Source organism: Pristiophorus japonicus, chromosome 5, assembly GCF_044704955.1.
Source record: "Pristiophorus japonicus isolate sPriJap1 chromosome 5, sPriJap1.hap1, whole genome shotgun sequence".
Lineage (NCBI taxonomy): Eukaryota > Metazoa > Chordata > Chondrichthyes > Pristiophoridae > Pristiophorus > Pristiophorus japonicus.
Genome location: NC_091981.1, coordinates 44,792,733 through 44,809,898, shown reverse-complemented (window position 1 = coordinate 44,809,898; position 17,166 = coordinate 44,792,733). Strand labels below are relative to the sequence as shown.

The window sequence follows — 17,166 nt, the reverse complement described above, 5'->3', positions numbered from 1 at the left end:
AGAGATTGACTCGCTCCCGTATCCAGCTCCATGTTGACAGATATCCCTTTGAGTAGGACCTTCATCATTATAGGAGGCGTCCTGTTGTAGGAGCAGCGGCCATTGATCGTGTTGACCCACTGTACACCGGTGTCCCGGGTACTGTCCCCACCATCTTCTGGTCCGCTTTCTGACCCATCTGATTCGTATACCAGCCGAGCTGCCGTTTTTTTGCACATGCGGGCCAAATGCCCTGTCTATTCACAATTTCTGCAAACAGCCTGCTGAAATCGACATCTCCTTGATGAGTGCCCACCCCCACACCTCCAGCACAGACCTGTTCCATTGTTCAAAGAGTTCCCAAAGAATGAGCTGCGTCTGGTTGATCTCTCTTGAGCTTCTCTCAGTTTGTAGTTGATTGCTCGCATTGTACTTTTCATCTGATCCGTTGTTCGCCATTCTGTGGATTCTGTAATTCCGTAACCCGTCGCCACTGTAAAGTCCTGTCCCCTCAGTACAGATTCATATGAGGCATGTAGTGAAGTCAAGGTCACTCTGGACCTGCACCTTTATTTCACAGCTCTGGAAAACTGCACTTGCCTGAGACCTGTCCTTGTATACCTGTCTCTTGCAAGTGCACCCCTGGTGGTAAGGTATGCTGGTGGTTACAGGTCATATCTTAATACAGTCATGTGTAACATGTTAGGATACAGTTATATATAATAATGTAAGATACATGACAAACAGTGTAACAATTTATTGGTAGTCTCTAGAATTTCAAGCCTAATAGTCTTTCATGCTTAAGTAGATATAATTTATTGTAGTGCCAACTTGGCTCAGTTTGTAGCACTGTCATATCTGATTCAGACGCTGTGTGTTCAAGTTGAACTGCAGAACTTGAGCATGCAATCTTGGCTCACATTCCAGCACAGCATTGAGGGAGTTCTGCACTGTCAGAGGTGTTATACTTTGGATGAGATGTTTATCTAATGCCCTGCCTGCCTATTCCAATGGTTCAGCTGGACATAAAGATCCACGGCACTGTTCAGAAATGAATAGGAAGTTCTCCTGAAGTCCTGACAAATATTTTCCCCTCAGCCAGCACCACTAAAAGAGAGAAAGAAAGACTTGGATTTGTACAGCACCTTTCACAACCTCAGGATGTCCCAAAGCACTTTACAAGCAATTAATTAACTTTTGAAGAATAGTCATTGTTGTAGCAGGCAATTTGCACACAATAAACTAACACAAACCGCATTGTGACCAGATAACCTGTTTTAGTGATGTTGGTTGAGGGATAAATATTGCCCAGGTCACTCGAACAGATTAATTGGTTATTCATCTCTCTGCTCTCTGTGACATCTTGCTATGTACAAAATAGCTACTGTGTTTACCTCATCATCATAGGCAGTTCCTCGAAGCGAGGATTACTTGCTCCCATGCCAAAAAGGGATGATTCACAGGTGTTTCAATGAAGGACCTAATATTCCAGATCCCGAACTACATCGTGAAGGGTGGAAGATGCCTGTGCTTGGATTTTTTTAACGTGCGATGGCCATTGCACACCAGCCACCACATGGGCTTGACAGAGCTAGGTCTTGGTCCAGTGGCAAGGATTACCCAAGACTAACTGGAGACCTGCTCTGCTGCACAGACCAAGTGCGCATACATATCGCAGTGTGGGCTGGCCCGTGCTGCCCCTGGGCCCTAGCCTCTTCTGGGCCCCAGATTCATGTGTTTACCTACATACTAGTTCAAAGTTATTCATTGTATATTAAATGCTTTGAAAATCTTATGAGACACATGATAAGCTGCTGAGAATTTCCTCAGGGCTTCTCCTGTGCCACCACTGTAACTTCGGCAGAAGTTTGACAGAAACCCTGTTTACTCAGGTAGATGGGATATCTGCCAATATTATGGCGATGGAGCTGGAGAAGCTTTGAAGAAATGTATCCCCAAAAGTTTTTTTTGCTCTGTTTAGGTTAAATATAATCTATTCCTAGTCATGGATGTAGCTCTAGCATGTTCCTCAGAATAGAATGGGTAAAAATCCTACTATGTTTATATAATAATTAAAGTAAACCAAAGCTCTCACAGTCACATCTAATTGGTTTCTCTTCCTGGGAGATAAGGTAAATGGAAATTTGAGATTGGTATGCATAGTTTTATGTGAATATTTAGCAAGAGCTTAAAGCGATAGCTTCAAAGAAAGTTCATAATTTACTTGGCATGAGCACATTTTGCAAGGTAAGCTCCTTTTTGCTGGGTTTTCTCACTTTTGCCCAGTAGTTGGGTTTATATGTAATGATAGTTTCCAGAAAATGAAATTCAGAATTTTAGAAGATCAGGATGGTACAGCATAAAATCAGATCCAACATTTCAACAGAGGTTTTTGTGAAAAAAAACTCCAATGTGGTCAGTTTCATTTTATATAGAAACATAGGTGTATATTTTTCTCTGAATGTTAATGCTAAGAAAATAGTAATTTTGAATAAACTGGTGAGAAAAATGGTAATAGGTTGTTATTTTCCTTATTACTGCTGGAATCACTTTTGTTTTCTAGTGAGAAAAGTCTGTTAAATATTAACTTAATTTTAATGGTGCGAAGTCTGTCAAAGCAGATTAATCTGTAGGAGTTGCTGTGGAATTGGAAGACAACAGCTCAGAATAGCTAATGAAGAAATGTCTTTCTCACACCTTTCAAAGCGCTGAAAAATGACAAAAATTAAATTTTCTGGGCTGTGAATGTGCTCAGATCATCCTAGAAAATATAGTTTGCACCTTCAGCACGCAGCTTCTTCGAGCATGTCCAAATCATCTCTGCTGCCCCATTGCTTTTAAAATTGAATAGAACAGCCATAAATTTGCTAGTTTATTCAACATTATTTAATTTTAAGTAAAAACAGAAAATGCTGGAAATAGTCAGCAAGTCAGGTAGCATCTGTGGAGAGAGAAACAAAGTTAAGGTTTCAGGGTGATGATTTGTGAGGTCCTCCTAGACTTTCTATTACCCTTGTGATGTAATTGATTGGCAGTTCGTCTCACTGTTTGTGGGATCTTGCTGCACACAAAATAGATGCTGTGCTTTTACCCACTTAACAATAGTCACTGCACTTCAAAGTTATTAATTGCGTTCAAAATGCTTTGAGATGTGATAAGACACTATCAGTGTAAGTTTTCTTTTAGGTCGGAGCTGGAGTAAACTACTTGAAGTCCTAACAATCTAAAACTGGCTTCCCTAATCAACTTCCTAACTATGGGATCATTCTAGATCCCAGTGATTTTTCTGGCATCAGTCAGAACATTATGCCCACCTGTAATCATAAGGTAACTAATGCATTGTTCCAGATGATCTGGCAATTTTATCTATTTTGACAAGATTCCTGAGAGAAATTTTGGCAATACAGCTAAAATTTTATGCTGCTACTGGCAGATTTTATACACATAAATACAGCATAATTTGTCACTTGCATGGCGTAATTGAAGAGTAAGGACTTTGACTCTCAATGTGTAAGAGATATGCGATACTTTAATGGAGGCAGGACAAGGGGCGGACGACGTTCCACTCTTGGGGCAGTTGGTTATTTAATTATTATAATAAGGCTGTGTGGTAGCATTTTAACAGTCATGTTATATTTAACACATGTCAGCAGGGCTAAATCTGAGGTAAGTGCCCTTACAGCAAGCACTCTTGTAGGCCAGGAGGAGCAGGAGTGTTTCCTCAGACCCAACAAGCTACCCAGTAAACCCCGTCCCCCCACCATCGGCCAATCCCCGACCACCATCGGATTCTCCCCCCCTCCCTCAATCGGACCGGCAACCACCATCGGAACACCCACCCCCGGACCACCATATGCACCCTCTTGGACAACCATTGGAACCTCCCCCCCCCCCCGACCACCATCGGACCCCCCCATCACCATCAGATCCCCCCCAACATGATCAAATTCATTCCCTGTGATCAGAACCACCCCCTCACCCCCATGATTGGAACCCAACTCCACCCCACAATCAGGATGCCCCCGGTCATCGGAGCGCCCCTGGTGATCAGGGCGCCCCCCTCCCCGCGATCGGGATACATCCATGTGATCGAGACCCCTGCCACGCGCAATCGGGACACCCCCACCGTGTTCGCTCCTACCCCCACAGTAGAACTATCTGCTCCCAGCCCAGCTCGGCTGTGGCCATGTGCTGTAGGCTTCCCCGCCTGACAGGCCTCCAGCCTATTCCGCACATTTCCTGATATGCATTTTCCTGGTTTGCCAATCTCAAAACAGCCCCCTCACACTACTCCCCACCACCACTCCCCACCGCCACATGGAACGCGCTTCCACCCCGAGCTAAAATCCAGGCCTGTGCTTTTCTGGCTAAGTGCACTGCTGATTCATTTTACATATAAATTGGACCTCCACTAGAGGCACTATAAGATAACATTTGACATTGGTCTGCAGTCTGCACTGTGCTTCAATAAAAAACCCGCTGTCACTTTAGAATTTATGTGTCTCTCACATCATTACATTTCAATCAAGTCATTTTTTTCTTCACATTGCCTTAATTTCCTAATTCTTGGATTGATTTGTTTCTGTTTGCAAAATACTGTATTAACTCATTGATTTATATGCTGCAATAAGCAGCAGAGAAAGACATCTGTAGTAGACTCAAGTTTTGACTAATACTGCTCCTTAATCATGCCTTTACATGATTATTCTCTTTATTGGGATTATGAATTAATTACACCAGCGTGACAAAACAAATGTCAGTAAACAGCAAATGCCTCAATTACGCTATAAATGAGAAGTGCTGCTTTTCAAAACACCTAGGGGGTGAAATTGCCCCTCGTCCGGTTTGGTTCGCATAATTCGAATTAAAAGAAAATTTAGCGCCCGGCGAGATGGGCAGCTAAATCGCGCGGAATTGGGGTCTTGCAGCAAAAGAAATATATGGGGCGGTCGTGGGACGTACCTCTCGGCGCTGTGCTGAGCACAACAGTGCGGCGCTGACGTGCTGCGTCACGCTGATGTCCCACAACATCCTTCCCGTTTTAAAGGGGAGGGCCACTGCGAATTCTTTAGTGGCGCCCACTGGGCCACCAGGAAGGATGTTGGCCGGGCCAGCGCCCAAGAGGGGGTACCGGGCTGCATGCTGGCGGCCCAGCCGCACGAGCGGCTGCCATTGTTGGGCCGACTCCCCTTTAAGGGTGACCGGGCACCCCGGCCACCACAGCTTCTCACCCTGTGAAGCTGTTGGTGGAATCGCCCCGCACCAACCTTGTGTCCCGGGGGGCAATTTCTCCTGAGGGGCGCAAAGGGGTCGGCATGCACCACGTGCCTCGTCCTTTTTGCATGCTGAGCCCCGGGGACAATTCCTGGGGGGGCTCTTGCTGCCATGAAAACTCTTTAGTGCCTTTCTCAGAGGGCAATTTCGGACCTCTATGCTGCTGTATGGTTGATTTTGGGATATTTACATCCCTGCAAAGATTATTAACAACTGAAGTATGTGAAGCTACAAACATCGCAGACTGCAGATGAGCAAACAGCAAGTACCGTATTTTGACTCTTCAGATTGTTAGGTCATGACAAATCCCTTAGGACTGGAATATTTTCAAAAGTTATCAGATAATACAAGCATTTAAAAAAATATATTATTTAGCTGGATTAGTATAGAGAGCCCTCTATGGTCTCCTCTCATGTGTGTTCAAGTGATGTAGAGGAAACTTTAAAAAGATTGTTCATGTTGTGCAACTTCATCATCATCATAAATGAGGATGACTTGCTTCCACGCCAAAAAACGATGAGTTCACAGGTGTTTCAATGAAGGACCTAATATTCCAGGTCCTGAACTACATCCTGAAGGGTGGAATATGCCTGTGCGTGGATTTTTTTAACGTGTGGTGGCTCTTGCACACCAGCCACCACACGGGCTTGACAGAGCTAGGTCTTGGTCCAGTGGCAAGGGTTATCCAAGATGACTAGAGAACTGCTCTGTTGCATGGACCTAGTGCGCACACATATTGCGGTGTGGGCTGGCCCGTGCTGCCCCTGGGCCCTGGGCTCTTCTGGGCCCTGAACTCATGCCTCTCCTGGGCACCGATCACATTCCTCCACAGTCTCTCGCCGCTCCTGCTGTATCTGCCCCTGCTGCGTCTTGATGACATCACACTTCGTTGCAGTCGCCCTCCTGCACCAGCTCCGCTGCTCCCTGCCACACCTCCATGCTGCCATACCTCCGCTCCTTTTATGTTGTGCAACTTACAACAGGTAGATCAGCTGTTATTTAAACAAGTAAATTGGAGTGAAAATCAAAATATGTACCTCAGCAGAAAGTACATTGTACAATTCATGGGCCCCAAGTTTCGCCATGATTTGCTCCTGATTTTTAGGAGCAACTGGTGTAGAATGGAGTATCTTAGAAATTGGAATTCTCGCCATTTAGTTTGCTCCAATTCTAGTCAGTTAGAACAGTTTCACTTTGGAACAGAATTTTTTTTCAAAAGGGGGCGTGTCCGGCCACTTACGCCTGTTTTCAAAGTTTCGTCAGTGAAAACTTACTCCAAACTAACTTTGAATGGAGTAAGTGAAGATTTTTGTACGCTCGAAAAAACCTTGTCTACACTTTAGAAAATCAGGCGTAGGTTACAAATTAGGCGTAGGGAATGAGGTGGGGGGGAAGGGAAGTCATTAAATTCTACAATCAATCCTTAGTTATACTTATACAAATATTATACAAATAAATCCAACCTGAATAAAAATTTATAAGCAAAGAAAAGATTAAATAAACCATGTTTCTACCTGTGTGAAATAACAGCAGCCTTCGAGCTGCTGTGCTTCAGGCAGGCCTTTCAGGTTGGAGACAGGCAGGGGTGTGGCGTCAGTGTCTCGACGGCAGCGGCAGCAAGCTTCGAGCTGAGCTGTGGTGCTTGAGGCAGGCCTTCATTCTCTTCGTGGCTGGCCGCGAAGAAGCAACACCTGGACGGACTTGAGGCCATTCGGCCATGAGATAGCAGAGGCGTCAGTAGCTGGCCGGCAGCCAGCCGAAGAATCAGCAGCGGACCGACGTAAGGCCATTCGGCCATGAGATAGCAGCGGCATCAGTGGCTGGCCGGCAGCCAAAGAATCAGCAGCGGACGGACGTGAGGCCATTCGGCCATAGGATATCAGCAGCGTCAGTGGCTGGCCGGCAGCCGAAGAATCAACACCTGACACACGCAGCTCTTTATGGTGCTTGAGGCCATTCGGCCACGCTTTAGGGGCGGCATTAGTGGCTGGCCGGCAGCCGAAGATACAGCAGTAGCCTTCGAGCTGTGAGGGGGACTGAGGCCATTTGGACAGGGAGAGGCAGCCACATCGACAGTTTTATATTTAAATTTGCAGAATGGGTGCTGCATTGTCAACACCATGTATTATGCAAAGGTTTGCCATCAATTCACTGCATAGGAGAGAATTGATTAGAGCTCACTGCACCAGGAACGTCGTAGACCGTAGGTTGATGGGCAGGAGACCTTACCCACGTCGACAATATCGAACCAGGCGCTCGTACCTGGACATGAGCGAGACTGATTGTGTGAAAAGGCTGCGTTTTCGCAGAGAAGTTGCCACTCAGATCTGTGATATGGTGAGAGCAGATTTGCAGCCCAGAAGCAGAAGGATAACTGCCTTGTCTGTTGAAGTGAAGGTAACAGCTGCACTTTCTTTCTATGCCTCGGGATCGTTTCAGGCTGCAACTGGAGATGTGTGTGCCATCTCTCAACGTGCAATACATGCCTGCGTTTACCAGGTCACGGCTGCACTTTATGCGCGAAGGAATGACTTAATCAATTTCCCAATGACTGCACAAGCGATCCACGAGAGGGCTGTGGGCTTCTTCAGGATTGCTGGCTTCCCAAAGGTACAGGGCTGCATTGATTGTACCCACATAGCCTTGCGAGCACCTGTGGAGGAATCTGAGCAGTACCGAAATAGGAAAGGTTTCCACTCTATCAATGTGCAGCTCGTGTGTGACGACAAGCAGCGCATCATGTCAGTCGATGCGAGATACCCTGGCAGCACTCACGATGCATTCATCCTACGCAACAGCGTTCTATCTGACATGTTTGAGCAGCAGCCAGAAGGGCAGAGCTGGCTTCTGAGAGACAAAGGGTACGGCCTGACCACCTGGCTCATGACGCCCCTATGCATGACACGGACAGAAACTGACCGTCAATACAACATGGCGCACATTGCGACGCACAGCATCATTGAGAGGACCATTGGCATATTGAAACAGCGATTCCAATGCTTGGACCATTCCGGAGGACAGTTGCTATACTCTCCTCAGATTGTTGGTCACTTCACTGTCGTGTGCTGCATGCTTCATAACTTAGCCATCATGAGGCAGAAGGAGCTAGTAGTGGAACCCGAAGACCGACGTGAGGGTCCAGTGCATGATGATAGTATTACGGAAGACCAGGATGTGGATGATAACGACAATCAGGAAAGCATGCAAGTGCCTGATGCCGAAGCACGAGGTCGGAGGAGGGCCGTCCATCGTGCCCCTTTAACGATTGCTCGAGACTTGCGCCAGCAGCTCATCCGTGAACGCTTCAACTACTGATGCCTGAGGGCTCTGTGACCAATTTTGCGTATGGACATGTTTATTCTTTGCAGTTATTCCTACGTTGTGTTGTGTTAATGGAACATGAAACAGTTTTAATGAAAAAATATTTTATTGAAAAGTTAACGTCACTCTAATAAAATATTTGTTGTATCAAACTATACTTTTTAATATGACTCTTGAAGATCACTTAAAAACTTTAAGATCACTTATAAACTTGTAAAGTTACAAAACACTTTCTATGTGAAAAATTTTACACTCTAAGATCATTTACACTTCAAGATCACTTTTTAGATGCAAAATTAAATAATTTACAGAATGTGAGAGCATTTACACTATAAGATCACTTAAAAACCATAAGATCCCTTATAAGTTGTAAAGTTACAAAACTTACAAAACAGTTTCATTGTGAAAAATCTTACACTCTGAAGAACACTTAAACTTCAGGATCACTTTTTAGGTGCAAAATTAAATAAGGTACAAAAAAATGTGAGAGCATTTACACTATAAGATCACTTAAACCATAAGATCCCTTATAAGTTGTAAAGTTACAAAACAATTTCAATTTGAAAAACGCTACTACAGCTACATCAAGAACAAGAACAAAAGCAGCAACGAAAGGCTGCAACCATGTCTCATCCATATCTCAGTGAATGTTCACTTCCTCATGGGGGTGTCATTTGATTGGCTGGGCTGTGTGCCCTTATTGCAGCAGCTACCTCAACCAGGCCCTCCCTGAAGGCCTGTGCCGACACTTGTATGCCCTCCCTGATGGCCTGTGCCGTAATCTGCATGCGCTCCCTGACGGCCTGTGCCATCGATTGCACTCCCTCGGACATTCCCTCCCTAAGTTCCCGTGTCATTACTGCTATTTCTCCCGTCAGGACCGTCAACTCTTCACCTACTGCACTGACGCCACCGATGACTGATCGGGTAAGCTCATTGGTCTCCATACCCAATGCCACAACCTGAGTCGCATCTGTTGCACGCTGCATCTCAGGAGAGCGTGTCTCCAATCTCCTTCTCCTCTGCCTGGGTCTGCCTTGTGGCACCACTACACTGGGAGACGCGGGCACGGACGGTGGGACGCTCGGTGTTGCAAGCGGCACCACTGCACAGGGAGGTGCGGGCTGGGACTGTGGGATGCTCTGTGTTCCAGACGGCTGAACTGGAGGGAGAGGCTCGGGCTGGAATGGTGGGATGCTCTGTGTTGCAGACGGCAGTACTAGAGAGAGATGCTCGGGCTGGAACGGTAGGACGCTCGGTGTTCCAGACGACAGCACTCGAATGCGAGCCGTGGGCTGGGATGCTGGAAGAATGGCTGTAAACTGCTCCATGATATCAGCAGCAACACTGGGACCTGAACCGTCGGAATCAAAACCATAATAGGTGGAAGCAGAACCTATGCGAGAGGGAGCCGCAGGCTGGGACGGTAGTGCACTGACTGTAAATGCTGCATTATACCAGCAGCACCACTGGGACCCGCAACATCGGAAGCGAAACCATGGAAGGTGGAACCAAGACCTATGCTAGGGGTTGAAACTGTGATGCCCCTTGATGGGGGCTCATAAACATTAAATTGGAAGCTCTCCCCTGCAGACGTTTCACTCATCACTGCCATCATCCAGTCTGGATTGTCCGCAGCTGGTTGTACTGGTTCTTGTTCTGTACCCTCAGGATCCTCAGGGTTGGCAGCAGCAGCATCGTCATCATCATCATTATCTTCATCATGTTCTGAAAAATACATCAGAACAGTCAAATGCTTAACAGCAAGGGAGGGGGCCGGATGGGTGGCATGAGTACTCTCACACATAGCAGGCCAGGCAGCAGGTTGATTTAAAGGGCCATGATGCATTTTCAGGACTTACCCTCTTCCTCGCATGCGGGCCCAGCTTGTGCTGTACCGATTGCTTTTCTCCATGTACGACTCATCATAGCAGCTACCCTTTGTTTCAAGGGTGTCAGTGGATGCAGAGAGGGCATGCCTCCTCCTGTCCGAGTTGCCTCCCTTTTGTTGTGGGTCAATTTCTTCTGCAAAGAGTGTGTCAGTCTGCAAGGTGGGACACACAGATAGCCAAGTTACAATTACGATTAAATTAAAAATGGGAAATATTACTTACACTAACGACTTGACCAAGGTCGTGCCATTTCTTTTTACACTGGCTTCCAGATCTCCTGGTATGCACTACTGCGCAGTAATCTTCTGCAACTTGGTTCCAGCGTTTCTTAATTTCTGTTGCTGGTATCTAGCTCCTGCCATCTCTGCTCAATTACGTTGACTAATATCTCCACTTCCTCATGCAAGAAATTCTTTGTTCTTGGTGGACGTTGATCCATTGCAAAGTTGAATTGGCACTCTTATTTCTCCAAACACACAGTCCTTAATTTGCATGCAACAATGCAGCACCGGTTCTGCAAGTTTAGCAGTGAAAAGCTGAACTCATTGATTTCAGCAGATGATTTATTCAGCAGTGCTGCTAAAAGCACTCCCTCACACACAGAACTATCACAAAAATTAAAGTACAAGCCTTTGCAGGGGTCCAAGAAACAAATCTTCACTTTTTCTCCAGTCCTTTTAAAAATGGCCAAGTGCCAATGTTTGTTTGAGACTGCGCATGCGCGCACGCTCCAACGCGCACGTGCAGGGTTGCCGGCACCACGAAGGCTAATTTAAATTGTACCCGCCCCTTGCTACTTAGAAAATCGGCGCGAGTGTTAGGCTCCGCCCCCTGCTGCGAAGAGCGCGCCGCGCCAAGCAGACATCGAGCTCCAAGGAGCTCGAGAATATCGGAGTTTTTTTTAAGCTCAGTTTTTGGCGCGAAAAACAGGCGCCCAGCTCGGAGGTGCGCCGTTTTCGCTGCGGGACGAAACTTGGGGCCTTTACGTCTAGAAGCAGCCTTGCAGCACAATGGGTTAATACACTGATAAGTTTAGGTTGGATTAATATCCTGGAGTTTTGCTTGTTTAATGTGAAGGGACAGCATCATATTTCACAAGAGTTTTGAATTCTTAAAAGTTTCACTTGTAGTTGTTTATCTCGGTTTAGGGAGCATATTTGAGAACTTGGGGCCTAAACAACTGAAGGCATGGCCGCCAATGGTGGGGAGAAGGAAATCGGGAATTCACAAGAGCCCAGAATTGGAGGAGTATGGAGATCTCATAGAACATAAGAACATAAGAATTAGGAACAGGAGTAGGCCATCTAGCCCCTCGAGCCTGCTCCGCCATTCAACAAGATCATGGCTGATCTGGCCATGGACTCAGCTCCACTTACCCGCCCACTCCCCAGAACCCTTTATTCCCTTATTGGTTAAAAATCTATCTATCTGTGATTTGAATACATTCAATGAGCTAGCCTCAACTGCTTCCTTGGGCAGAGAATTCCACAGATTCACAACCTTTTGGGAGAAGAAATTCCTTCTCAACTCGGTTTTAAATTGGCTCCCCCGTATTTTGAGGCTGTGCCCCCTAGTTCTAGTCTCCCCGACCAGTGGAAACAACCTCTCTGCCTCTATCTTGTCTATCCCTTTCATTATTTTAAATCTTTCTATAAGATCACCCCTCATCCTTCGGAACTCCCAACGAGTAAAGACTCAGTCTACTCAATCTATCATTATAATGTAAGCCCCTCATCTCCAGAATCAGCCGAGTGAATCGTCTCTGTACCCCCTCCAAAGCTAGTATATCCTTCCTTAAGTAAGGTGACCAAAACTGCATGCAGTACTCCAGGTGCGGCCTCACCAATACCCTGTACAGTTGCAGCAGGACCTCCCTGCTTTTGTACTCCATCCCTCTCACAATGAAGGCCAACATTCCATTCGCCTTCCTGATTACATGCTGCACCTGCAAACTAACTTTTTGGGATTCATGCACAAGGATTGGTGCCGTGCTGGACCACATGATCCACCCTGACCAGTCCTACACGGTCCCGGGCCGGACAATCCACGATAACATCCATCTGGTCCGGGACCTCATCCATTGTTCCCAGGAGGCTGGTCTGTCGGTCGCCTTCCTATCCTTCGACCAAGAGAAGGCGTTCGACAGGGTGGATCACGACTATCTGCTCGGAACTCTGCGCGCTTTCGGGTCCGGGACGCATTTCGTCGCCCGGATCCGACTTTTGTACGTCGCCGCGGAGTGTCTGATTAAGGTTAACGGGTCCTTGACGGCGCCCCTTCGCTTTAGGAGAGGGGTGCGCCAGGGATGCCCCATGTCCGGCCAGTTATACGCCGTTTGCGTGGAGCCTTTCCTGCGCCTCTTGCGGACGAGGTTGACGGGACTGGCTCTGCAAGGGCCGGGCGTGGAGGTCGTCCTCTCGGCTTACGCCGATGACGTGCTCCTCGCGGTAGAGGATCCCGCTGACCTGCGGAGGATGCGTGAGTGCCAGGAGATTTACTCGGCCGCGTCCTCCGCCAGGATCAACTGGGAGAAATGTTCCGGACTCCTGGTGGGTCAGTGGCGGGTGGACTCCCTGCCGGAGGAGCTCAGGCCTTTTGCCTGGAGCACGACCCATCTCCTCTATCTGGGAGTCTACCTTAGCCCCGACGAGGAAGCCTGGCCGGCGAACTGGCAGGAGCTGGAGGCCAAGGTCGCCGCTCGCCTAGGGCGCTGGACAGGACTGCTCCGAGTGCTGTCCTACAGGGGTCGAGCGCTAGTCATAAACCAGCTGGTGGCCGCAATGCTGTGGTACCGGCTGGTCACTTTGACCCCTCCCCCTGCGTTTGTCGCCAAGATACAGAAGAAGCTGGTGGACTTCTTCTGGAACAACAGGAAGCACTGGGTCTCTGTCGCGGTCTTGAGTCTCCCGCTTGAGGAGGGCGGTCAGTCGTTGGTGTGCGTCAGCGCCCAGCTCGCGACTTTCCGTCTTCAGACCCTGCAGAGATACCTTTACGTCGAGCCCCCTCCTAGGTGGTGTGCTCTGGCGAGGTATTTCTTCCGCCAGCAGCTCGACCTCAATTATGACACGCAGCTCCTGTTTGTGAACTTGGGGGGTGCCAGGACCGCCCTCCGGGAGCTGCCTGTCTTTTACAGGGAACTCATCAGGGTCTGGAACAAAGTCTCCACCAAGCGCAGCTCTCCGCCGGCTGGAGTGGCGGCCGTCCTGCAGGAACCGCTGCTCGGGAATCCGTACCTCCACGGCCGAGGCTTCATGTGGCGGTCGGAAGAGAGGGCTGTGGCTGGTGAGGTGACCAGGGTCAGGGACCTGCTCGATGGCGGAGGAGCGGGCTGGATGGCGCCAGTCACGCTGGCGCGGCGCCTAAATTCTGCCAACGTCCGCCGCGCGGCCGATGCCATCGAGTCGCTAAAAACAGCTCTGGGCCCTGACTCCGTTAGGTGTATCGAGGAGGCTCAAGCACGTGGGGAGATCCCGTCCGAACTGACCCCCGTCCGGACGGAATTCCTCATCGGCGCCAAACCCCGGAACCTCCCTCGGGGGCCGGCGCCTCACAACTTGAGCCGCCTCGGGGAAATCCCCTCCGTGCCTTTCAGTTCCGCGCGGAGGGGTTTCCTGTACGGGCTGCTCCTGCACACCCTCAACTTTGCCATCCTCGCCGGCCGTCCGGACACGCCATGGCGTACCATCTTGCCGTCCGGAGGAGGCGGGGGTCCCCGATGGAGGGCACTCTACGCAGGGGTCCTCCCACTATTCATCGGGGACTTGGCCTGGAGGGTGGTGCACGGAGCAGTGCCGTGCAACAAATTTTTAAGCCGGTTCACGGACTCCCAGGCCGCCTGCAATTTCTGCGGTCTGGAGGAGTCCGTGTTCCATGTTTTTATTGAATGCACAAGGTTGCAGCCCCTGTTCCACTATTTGAAGGGGCTGCTCCTGAAATTCTGGCTGCACTTCAGTCCCACTCTCCTGATCTTTGGGCACCCTGTGCGGAGGGGAGCGGGTAGGTCCGAGGGCCTCCTCGTAGGACTGCTCCTGGGCACGGCCAAGGGTGCCATCAGCCGGTCCAGGCAGCGGGCGGTCGAGGGGGTCGTTCAACCTGACTGCCTGCCTCTCTTCCGCTCTTACATCCGATCCAGGGTGTCCTTGGAGATGGAGCACGCGGTGTCCACCGGTACGCTCGCGGCCTTCCGCGAGAGGTGGGCACCGGAGGGACTGGAGTGCATCATCACGCCCGGCAACCAAATTTTAATTTGATTTTACGTTTTAAAGTTTAATTTGTTTTAATTGCCGGTGCTTTTAGTGTCCCCCTCTCCTTTTATAGGGGGCACTGGAAAAAGGAAAAATTTGATTTTAGTGCCCCAAAAAAAAAACACAAAAAAATAAATAAAAAAGGGGCCTTGTAAATGTCTTGTGTGTGTCATCCAGGTCGGGTGGCACGGATACATGTTTTATGTTTTTGCAGGTGAACTCCAAAAAGAGTTTCATGCACAAGGATTGGTGCCGTGCTGGACCACATGATCCACCCTGACCAGTCCTACACGGTCCCGGGCCGGACAATCCACGATAACATCCATCTGGTCCGGGACCTCATCCACGATAACATCCATCTGGTCCGGAGGCTGGTCTGTCGGTCGCCTTCCTATCCCTCGACCAAGAGAAGGCGTTCGACAGGGTGGATCACGACTATCTGCTCGGAACTCTGCGCGCTTTCGGGTTCGGGACGCATTTCGTCGCCCGGATCCGACTTTTGTACGCCGCCGCGGAGTGTCTGATTAAGGTTAACGGGTCCTTGACGGCGCCCCTTCGCTTTAGGAGAGGGGTGCGCCAGGGATGCCCCATGTCCGGCCAGTTATACGCCGTTTGCGTGGAGCCTTTCCTGCGCCTCTTGCGGACGAGGTTGACGGGACTGGCTCTGCAAGGGCCAGGCGTGGAGGTCGTCCTCTCGGCTTACGCCGATGACGTGCTCCTCGCGGTAGAGGATCCCGCTGACCTGCGGAGGATGCGTGAGTGCCAGGAGATTTACTCGGCCGCGTCCTCCGCCAGGATCAACTGGGAGAAATGTTCCGGACTCCTGGTGGGTCAGTGGCGGGTGGACTCCCTGCCGGAGGAGCTCAGGCCTTTTGCCTGGAGCACGACCCATCTCCTCTATCTGGGAGTCTACCTTAGCCCCGACGAGGGAACCTGGCCGGCGAACTGGCAGGAGCTGGAGGCCAAGGTCGCCGCTCGCCTATGGCGCTGGACAGGACTGCTCCGAGTGCTGTCCTACAGGGGTCGAGCGCTAGTCATAAACCAGCTGGTGGCCGCAATGCTGTGGTACCGGCTGGTCACTTTGACCCCTCCCCCTGCGTTTGTCGCCAAGATACAGAAGAAGCTGGTGGACTTCTTCTGGAACAACAGGAAGCACTGGGTCTCTGCCGCGGTTTTGAGTCTCCCGCTTGAGGAGGGCGGTCAGTCGTTGGTGTGCGTCAGCGCCCAGCTCGCGACTTTCCGTCTTCAGACCCTGCAGAGATACCTTTACGTCGAGCCCCCTCCTAGGTGGTGCGCTCTGGCGAGGTATTTCTTCCGCCAGCAGCTCGACCTCAATTATGACACGCAGCTCCTGTTTGTGAACTTGGGGGGTGCCAGGACCGCCCTCCGGGAGCTGCCTGTCTTTTACAGGGAACTCATCAGGGTCTGGAACAAAGTCTCCACCAAGCGCAGCTCTCCACCGGCTGGAGTGGCGGCCGTCCTGCAGGAGCCGCTGCTCGGGAATCCGTACCTCCACGGCCGAGGCTTCATGTGGCGGTCGGAAGAGAGGGCTGTGGCTGGTGAGGTGACCAGGGTCAGGGACCTGCTCGATGGCGGAGGAGCGGGCTGGATGGCGCCAGACACGCTGGCGCGGCGCCTAAACTCTGCCAACGTCCGCCACGCGGCCGATGCCATCGAGTCGCTAAAAACAGCTCTGGGCCCTGACTCCGTTAGGTGCATCGAGGAGGCTCAAGCACGTGGGGAGATCCCGTCCGAACTGACCCCCGTCCGGACGGAATTCCTCATCGGCGCCAAACCCCGGAACCTCCCTCGGGGGCCGGCGCCTCACAACTTGAGCCGCCTCGGGGAAATCCCCTCCGTGCCTTTCAGTTCCGCGCGGAGGGGTTTCCTGTACGGGCTGCTCATGCACACCCTCAACTTTGCCATCCTCGCCGGCCGTCCGGACACGCCATGGCGTACCATCTTGCCGTCCGGAGGAGGCGGGGGTCCCCGATGGAGGGCACTCTACGCGGGGGTCCTCCCACTATTCATCGGGGACTTGGCCTGGAGGGTGGTGCACGGAGCAGTGCCGTGCAACAAATTTTTAAGCCGGTTCACGGACTCCCAGGCCGCCTGCAATTTCTGCGGTCTGGAGGAGTCCGTGTTCCATGTTTTTATTGAGTGCACGAGGTTGCAGCCCCTGTTCCATTATTTGAAGGGGCTGCTCCTGAAATTCTGGCTGCACTTCAGTCCCACTCTCCTGATCTTTGGGCACCCTGTGCGGAGGGGAGCGGGTTGGTCCGAAGGCCTCCTCGTAGGACTGCTCCTGGGCACGGCCAAGGGTGCCATCAGCCGGTCCAGGCAGCGGGCGGTCGAGGGGGTCGTTCAACCTGACTGCCTGCCTCTCTTCCGCTCTTACATCCGGTCCAGGGTGTCCTTGGAGATGGAGCACGCGGTGTCCACCGGTACGCTCGCGG

The 17,166-nt window shown here is 50.3% G+C and overlaps 1 protein-coding gene and 1 long non-coding RNA gene across 7 annotated transcripts in view; one reads left to right on the top strand and one right to left on the bottom strand.

The window, feature by feature from the left end:
• Nucleotides 1–17,166, top strand: part of LOC139263792 (uncharacterized protein C7orf57-like) — a 194,314-nt gene that overhangs the window by 51,481 nt on the left and 125,667 nt on the right. The window lies entirely within an intron of this gene.
• The window catches only part of LOC139263793 (uncharacterized), a 125,876-nt gene continuing 109,451 nt past the window's right edge, over nt 742–17,166 (bottom strand). For both annotated transcript variants that reach the window (XR_011593208.1, XR_011593207.1), the window contains exon 3: nt 742–1,086. This is a non-coding gene — a long non-coding RNA (uncharacterized lncRNA). The remainder of the gene's footprint in view (nt 1,087–17,166) is intronic.